We start from the raw sequence: 8,909 nt of genomic DNA, 5'->3' as shown, positions 1-8,909 counted from the left end.
TGCTGTGGTGCCTCCCCCACTCTATACCCCTTTCTTTCTGTCTCTTTTTATTTCCGCCTGAAAAAATGTTAGTCTAGAGCAGTGAAGCCCTGGTGATCAAAGAAAAAAAATAAATTAAAAAAGAAAGCAGCCTTAAAAAACAATCTGCATCCTCAACCCAACCCACCTACTTCCCCCTGCTAGACAGAACTTCCCAGAACAGCCTTCACACCCCTCACACCCTGCTGGGGACCCTCCCAGATGCCAAGCTCCTAAGTCAAAAGTCATGAGTGGGTTTGGAAATTGCAGGTAGGCTCATAAAGTGATGGGGAGGTTGGTGGCCTGGGGGTGAGTAAAACCTGAAATTTGAGGAAGGGCAGGTGGATCCCAGGGTGACTAGGGACTAATTAGGACAACCATCCTGGGCCACCTCATAGCCCCGGGCAGAGAGGCAGGATGTATAAAAGCTGGGGAGACTCCTAGCTTCCCAAACCCTGCGGCAGCTCCAAGATACAGTTGCCAGTCACCTTGGGTAAGTCTGGAAGTGCAGTACAGCTCCTGTACCCAGGGGAGCTGGGTGGGTGCTCTGGGATGTGGGTCTCTCTTCCAGGGACCCTGGGACCAACAGTGTCAGCTCTGAGACAGGAGTCAGCTATGAGGTCTCTGGTGGCAGGGTTTGCCTGCTGTGATTTGTCAAGGGCTGAGGAGCAGGTGGAGGCAGAGGGACATAGTAGATATGGGCCAGGGAGACTGGAAGGAGGGAAGAAAGGGGCTTCCTAGGGACAGGACATAGAGGGACACAGGGCAGCAGACTGGGTGGCCCAGTTATAAGGTTCTGTATGTCCTAAATAGCCAAAGAATGATTACATCTCTTTCTGAGATTTTCTTTAAGGTCTCTAGATTCCTCTTTTTTATTTATTTTATTGCCACCAGGGTTAGGAGTTCAGTGTCTGCATGATGAATCCATCACTCATGATGGTCTTTCTTCCTTTCTTTCTTTCCTTCTTTCTTTCTTTCTTTCTTTCTTCCTTGCTTTCTTTCTATTTTTGTTTGTTTGCCACCAAGGTTAAACTTGGCTAGAACTTGGTACTGGCACTACAAACATACCACTCTCAGCCATTTCTTTTTCTTTTTTTATTCTATAGGGCAGAGGTAAAAATTGAGAGGGGAGTGGAGACAGTGAGGGAGAGAGACCTGCTTCACCACTCATAAAGTGGCCCATAAAGTGGCTGCAGGTGGGGAGTGGAGGCTTAAACCTGGGCCCTTGCTTTGCACATAAAAAGTATGTGCACTTTACTGGGTGTACCGCCACTTGGTTCACTTTTCCCCTTTTTTTATTAGATAGGACAGAAGGAAATTAAGGGGGGAGATAACAAAGGAGAGAGAAAGAGAGACCCCTGCAGACCTGCTTCCAACACTTGAGAAATGTCCCCCTGTATAAGTGGGGATCAGGGGCTTGAACTCAGGTCCTTGCACATAGTGGTATGTGCACTCAGTCTGGTGCACTACCACTTACCCCTCTAGATTTTTCTTTTCTATAATCCTCTCAGAGAATTCATCCTTTTCACAGTTCTCAGAAAAATGTTTTTCTAAATTGTGCTGCATCGTATTATGCTCTAGGATTTGAGTGGCTACATGAATATGTGAGTTTACGTGTGCATGCTTTTCTCCACTCAGTCCTTATGCCAGCCCAATGGAAGTGAGCTCAGAGACGAAGCTAATGGTTCAGTCAGGACTCATCCCAGGCAGCCCTGCTTCAGGTTCCATGGCTCTGCCTGTAATTGTGTGTTCCTTCTTGTCTCCTTGCTCCTTGTCTTTCCTTTCTCCTCTTCCTTCTCCTCCCCTTCTCCTCCGCCATTTATTTTTAATTAATTAATTATTTATTTATTCCCTTTTGTTGCCCTTGTTGTTTTATTGTTGTAGTTATTATTGATGTCGTTGTTGCTGGATAGGACAGAGAGAAATGGAGAGAGGAGGGAAGACAGAGAGGGGAAGAGAAAGACAGACACCTGCAGGTTAACTTCACCACTTGTGAAACGACTCCCCCTGAAGGTGGGGAGGCCAGGGCTCGAACCTGGATCCTTCTGCTGGTCCTTGCGCTTTGTACCACCTGCACTTAACCTGCTGTGCTACCTCTTGACTCCCGTCCTCCCCCATTTCTTTTAAAGACTTGGTTTTCTCCCTCTCTCTCTCTCTCTCTCTCTCTCTCCTTCCCTCCCTCCCTCCATCCATCCATCCCTCCCTCCAGGACTATGGCTGGGGCTCGGTGTCAACACTATGAATCTACTGCTCCTGGAGGTCATTTTTTCCATTTTATTGGATAAGGCAGATAGAAATTGAGAGAGGAGAGGAAAACACAGAGGGAGAAAGATAGACACCCACAGACCTGCTTCACCACTTGTGAAAAGTTCCCTGTTGCAGGTGGGGTGCAGGGGCTCAAACCTGGATTCCTGTGTGGGTCCTAAATAGTACTGTGTGCACTTAAATGGTGTACCACAAACAACCTGGCCCCCAATAAGTGGTTGTTTCTCTGAGCAGATCAGAATGGCATTCCTTAATATGCAGGACCAGAGACCAAACCAGTGCAAGTTCAGAGCCCCACCACTGAGCCACCTCCCAAGTCACTCTCCCTGCATCCTCCTTCTCTTCTCTCTTTTACATCTTTCTCTCTCCTTTCTTGTTCCCTGCCTGCTTCCCTCAGTTCTTCCCTTCACCCTCCCACCATTCTTCCTTCCATGATTTCGCTCAAAGATATTTGTCATGTTCTTGAGGAGACAGCATAATAGTTATGCAAAAAGCCTTTCATGACTGAGGTTCTGAGGTTTCTAGTTCAATCCCCAGCACTACATGAGCCAGAGATGAGCTGTGCTCTGGAAAAAAATTTTTTTTCAATGGATTACAAACCTTAAGCTACACATTACACACACACACACACACACACACACACACACACACACACGCGCACGCACGCATGCACGCACGCACACAGGCACACACCTTCAACTGGTAGAGCATTTAGGGCAAAGGAAAAGGAGAGCAGAGTAGGACAAGACAGAAGGTTCTCTTGGTCTCAGGTGATTTTTACCTCTGTGTCTTTCTCTTCCCAGTGTACGTGCAGCCCAGAATGTCTCAACAGAAGCAGAAGCAGTGCTGCCCTCCTCCCCAGCAGTGTGCTCCCCCTCCCCAACAGTGTGCTCCTCCTCCCCAGCAGTGTGCTCCTCCTCCCCAGCAATGTGCTCCCCCTCCTCAGCAATGTGCCCCCCCACCTCAGCAGTGCTGCCCCCCTCCCCAGCAGACCAAGCAGCCCTGCCAGCCTCCACCCAAGTGCCAGCAGAAGTGCCCACCCCCTCAGCAGTGCCAGAAGTCCAAGCAGAAGTAAGACCCTGACCCTGTGTCCACAGGCCCAACTCCCCTGGAGAAACCCCTTCTGCAAAGGGCCAGCCGCTGCCTCACTCACCTGTACACCGCCTTCCTGCCTCCATCCCCATGTCTCACCAGTGAGCAGCCACCTGGCAGACAAGACCTGGCGCCGACCGCCTCATTACCTCCACCAACATGTACTTGCACCGACCCGCCTGCTGCAGCCCAAGGCAGCTCTCCCCATGCACTGGCCTGCCGCCCTGAGTGTCTGCTCCTGTGCCTGTACCATTAAACCCTAGCTCTCTGGCATATTCCTCTGTTCTTGGGTAGTTTCTGTGGGTTTTGCATCCTGCATGCCTATAGCTCAGGGGAGCTGGGGCACAGGGGTACCATGGTCACTTGGAGTGTATTCTCTGAATTGGAACTTATTTGCTCCATCTGTTTCTTCCATTACAGACAGTCCTCTTGGCTGGTCTCCATCCCACCCCCTTCTCCTAAGGCAAAAGTCACAAGTGGGTTTGGAAATTGCAGGCAGTCTCATAACCAGGGTTATTACTGGGGCTCAGTGCCTGCATGATGAATCTATTGCTCATGATGGAATTTAATCCTTCATTTTTAATTTATTTCTTTAATAATAATTAACAAAATCATATGATTTAGTCCTATGATTATATTATATTATATTATTTTATATTATATTATATCATTATATCATAGTGGTGTAGTTGCACACAATTGCTGCCACCAGAATTCTGTATCCCATCTCCTCCATCGGAAGCTTTCTTATTCTTTATCCTTCTAGGAACATGGACCAAAGATCTTTATGGGATGCAGAAGGTGGAAGGTCTGGCTTCTGTAATTGCTTCTCCACTGAACATGTGTATTGACAGGTCAATCCATACTCCCAGCCTGTCTCTCTCTTTCCCTAGTTGTGCAGAGCTCTAGGGAAATGGGGCACCAAGACACATTAGAGAGGTCATCTGCCCAGGGAAGTCAGGATGGCAGAATGGTAGCATCTGCAACTTTCAGGTTTTTGTTTGTTTCTGCCACCAGAGTTATCGCTGGAGCTTGGTACTGGCACCATGAACCCACTGCTCCCGGTGGCTTTTTTTTTTCCCTTCCTTTTTTCCTTCCTTCCTTCCTTCCTTCCTTCCTTCCTTCCTTCCTTCCTTTCTTTCTTCCTTCCTTTTTTCCTTCCTTCCTTCCTTTCTTCCTTCCTTCCTTCCTTCCTTCCTTCCTTCCTTCCTTCATTACTTCCTTCTCTCCTCCCTTCCTCCCTCCCTCCCTCCCTTCTTCCCTTCCTTCCTTCTTTCCTTCTTCTCTCTCTCTCTCTCTCTCTTAGATAGAGCAGAGATAAATTGAGAGGGGAGGGGAGACATAGAGGGAGAGAGAGACTTGAAGACCTGATTCACCACTCATAGAGCCTCCCTACTGCAGGTCGATCAGGGGCTCAAACTCTGGTCCTTGCACATAGAACTATATGCTCTAAAGAGGGTGTACTACTGCTTGCCCCCCTTTTCTTCTTTTTTATTAGATAGTACAGAAAGAAATTGAGAAGGGGCACAAAGAAAGAAAGAAGGAAAAGAAAAGGAAGAAAGAAAACACAAGGACTGTACAGGACAGCATCTGAGTTTCTTGGCTAAGCTGCTCCAATTGGAAAATCAAGCTAGGACCCCTTGAATAACAAAGGGCAACTAGATATGGGAGCATCTAGTGAAAGGATGACTTGTGTGGAATGGGAACCTGCCTCTGTCTCTTTCAGAGGAGACAGAGAATTAGGACAGAAAACACTGGGCAGGGGAGCAGGAAAACCTCACTGACACCACTGCAGTTAGGTCTCCTTCCACAGAGGTTCCAGAAAATCATCTGGGGAAAGGTGGGACTTGAACTGCAAATGTGGTGGCAAGACTGGGAGGAACAGGATCTGGAAACCACAGGATCTCATACCGAGTGCCAGGCAAACCCAGAAAGGCCAGACCATCCTTCCTTGAACCCTGGGTGCCAGCTGCTGAAGCACACAGAAAGTTCCAGAATCATGACCTAGGTCTCCTGGTATTTCCTGCTGAGTGCTGTGCTCAGCAAAAACTCAACATTCTTAACCAAGCTCCCTGGAAAGGATGGGCAGTCGTAAGCATGCCCCCCCCATACCCCGGTCCACCATCTCCACAGGCCTCCTTTCTCTCCACCCAGGCCATATCTCCTCTCAGATCTCTCAGAAACTTGGGTTCAAGCCCTCTTTCCTCACCCTCCCTCATGTGGCAGCTTAACACCAGGTTTCATTTAGCCCCTCTGGTCTTCAATGATTTTTTCCCCTCTGCTATTTGCCTTAATGAGTACCTGTGTGCATGTGCTCATGAGCAGACAGTCTTATTGATTTTCCAAACTCCTGACTCCAGGTTTGGATCCCAGAAACACCCATTTGATGGGGAGAATGCTGCCACCTGCACCTTACAAGACACTCAACGAGGCAAAAAATAATAATAATAATAAATAGAAAACATATCACAACTCAGAAAAAAGTGTTTGATGAATGGTAGTGTGCCATTTCCTTCCTTTATCTCTTTCTCTCTCTCTCTCTCCCCTCTTTGTCTGTCAAAAATAAATAAACATAAAGAATATGGTTCAGTCTGGCCTTAGCTCTTCATGCGGCCTTGTGACTGGTGTGAACTCAGTTCCCAACAGCCTTTGGAACACTGAGGCTCACTGAGACTCACCAGCCCCCAGGAGAGCTGTGTGTCCTCACAGCTCTGCCACTGACTCCCTGTGTCACTCCAGCAAGGTGTCAGCTGGTCACCAGCTTGTGTGCCCTCCTTGTTCATGGTAGTGTGTAACCTGCTGGATCCTTTCCCAGCTCCCTTCCAGCCCTGACTCAGGACGAAGTGGTTCACTCTAATCTTCACTTAATCTCTACTTCTCCTAAATAATCACAGTCACATAAAACCCTCAACCAAATAGGGGTAGGATGGGGCTGCCCAAGTAGCCAAAATTTGGGGCCAGCTTCCCTGGAGAGGCACAGAGCAAGATGAGATGGAGTCCACATTGGCCTGGAAGAGGCTTTCAGTTCTACAGCTGAGCAGCTTCCCCAAAGACAGCCAGCACAGCAAACAGTGCTTGGGATATATAGATGTATACATGTACATATATAATATTTATTTATTCAAAAATATTTATTCATTTACTTATTTAGAGAGAGACATATCTGAAAATGGTGCTGGAGATTATACAAGGAACTTCTGGAGCCTCAGCACATAAGTTAGGATTCAGAGTTATTTTGCTGGCCTGCATATATATATCCCAGAGACCATTCTACCACCACCACCCCTTTTTATCTTTGTCTTTTTTTCTCTCTTTTCTGACAGAGACAGAGAGAAGGTGAGATGAGAGGGGTAGATAGTAGATAGAGACAGAGACACTTGCAGTGCTGCTTCATTACTCATGAAACTTTCCCCCTGCAGGTGGGGACAGGGGGCTTGAACCCAGGTCCTTGTTCATGGTACCATGTGTGCTCAACCAAATATCCCACCAGCTAGTTCTAACCATACTTTCATTAAATGAATAAATTGCTTAAGAGGCTAAGGAAAGAAGAGATGGTTCATCTGGTAGAGTATACACATTTTTATATGTGAGGCCCCAGTTAGAGCCTGGAAACCATATGAGATCATCATGACCAGCACTGGGGATAGCAGTGCTACATTGTACTTTGGTTTGTCTGCCTCATTCCTTCTCAAATAAAGAATGAAAAATGAGCCCCTTGGAGGCTGCTCAGTGATGGTCTTTCCCATGTAAGAGACCTTGGGTTTGTTGCTCATTATTGAAAATAATATAATAATATGATATAATATAATAAATATAATTCGTATAATATAATATGATATTTTAAAAACATGAATGCTTATGATAAGGATGACTATTACATAGAATAAGAGCTAAACCATTATGCAGGCTCTAAGCCACAATGATAACCCTCATGGCAATAAAAAACTAAAAAATAAATTTTAGTTATTTAAAAAATAGCCAAACTGGGAGTCGGGTGGAAGCACAGCGGGTTAAGTGCACCTGGCACAAAGTGCAAGGACCGGCATAAGGATCTAGGTTCAAGCCCCCGCCTCCCCACCTGCAGGGGAGTCGCTTCACAGACAGTGAAGCAGGTCTTCAGGTGTCTATCTTTCTCCCCCTCTCTGTCTTCCCCTCCTCTCTCCATTTCTCTCTGTCCTGTCCAACAATGATGACATCAGTAAGAACAATGATAACTACAACAATAAAACAACAAAGGGGAATAAATAAATAAATATTGATAAAAATAAAAGAGCCAAACTACCACCATCCTGGATGCCTTCTATCAGTTACTTGATGTGGGGCACATTACATAGACTTCCCAGGGGGCAGTTTCAGTTTTCAGACCTGCTAAATGAAGGTGTTGCTTGTCCTCCTGTGGGGATTTATGGCAATGATGTAGAGAGACCTACATTCTTGAAGCCTCCAGATAGCTGCTCTCTCCCACCCTGCTTGATGACCACTTGGTTTTCTGAGTTGCATAGAGTCCTCTTCCACTTCCCACCTGTCCCTCCACATTCAATCCCACCACCACCTAAGAGGAGAGTTCCAGATGCACTGACTTAGCTCGCCACCAGGAGGCACTGTGCCAGGCCCACATAAGAGGCTGATGTGTGATGGGGTTTGACACTGAGTGCTGTGGCCTGAATGAAGCAAGAGATGGATTAGTCAGCTTCCCAACACATTTTTAGGGAAATATCATTTTCTAGTAAGTCAGTGACCTTGATGTGTCCATTGTAATCCCAGACTGACTTATTATCCACTTCCTCACCTCTGTTCAATCACACACAAATACACTGTAAGTACCTTCACACAATCACGTATTGAGAGCATCCATATTTTAAAAACTATTTTATTTATTTCTTTGTTCTGTAGAAACAGATACATCAAGAGGGAAGAGAAGATAGGGAAGGAGAGAGAGAGAGAGAGACTTAATTAGTTAGTTGTATCACTCCTCCTGCAGGTGGGAACTGGGGACTTGAACCATGATCATTTGGCATGGTAACATGTGGGTTCAGTCAAATGTGTCACTGCCTCAACCTCATAAGTGGACAAACTTATGATGTTCTGGGCTGACCATGTATCTGGTCTGTCTGAGCATACACTCATTGTTTATTGACTATGGATTAACATTATGTCCTACTTACAAGGCTGGGAAATGTAATATTTCTGCTCAGAGGAAACTCAATTAACATAGATGAACCAGGGAATAGTTCAGCTCCCAATTCTAGAATCACTGCTAGGGCAGGAGGTTCCTATAAAATGCAAACACCAAACTGCCTGAGTAACACACACCTAAGAGCTTCAGAGATGAAATCAACTGGCTTCTGAAGTTTTAAGATCAGTCATTCACAGACTGGGGGCAGAGGGTGGCTTGTTGGCAGAAGAGGAATGAAAAAGAATAGTAGTTTAAAAAATAAAATCTTGATCCTTTGCACCAAAGTAAAAGACTCTGGGGTGGGGGTGGGGGGAGTACAGGTCCAAAAAGGATGACAGAGGACCTAATGGGGTTTGTT

The 8,909-nt window shown here is 46.3% G+C and overlaps 1 long non-coding RNA gene across 1 annotated transcript; it reads left to right on the top strand.

Moving 5' to 3' along the window:
• Positions 1 to 248: 248 nt before the first annotated feature.
• LOC132541352 (uncharacterized) lies at positions 249 to 3,648 on the top strand. Its single transcript, XR_009552557.1, has 2 exons — positions 249 to 511; positions 3,087 to 3,648. It is a non-coding gene; the product is annotated as an uncharacterized LOC132541352 (long non-coding RNA).
• Positions 3,649 to 8,909: the final 5,261 nt, after the last annotated feature.

Source organism: Erinaceus europaeus, chromosome 11 (assembly GCF_950295315.1).
Source record: "Erinaceus europaeus chromosome 11, mEriEur2.1, whole genome shotgun sequence".
NCBI lineage: Eukaryota > Metazoa > Chordata > Mammalia > Eulipotyphla > Erinaceidae > Erinaceus > Erinaceus europaeus.
The sequence above is the reverse complement of the archived record's forward strand: the minus strand, read 5'-3'. Positions and strand labels throughout refer to the sequence as shown.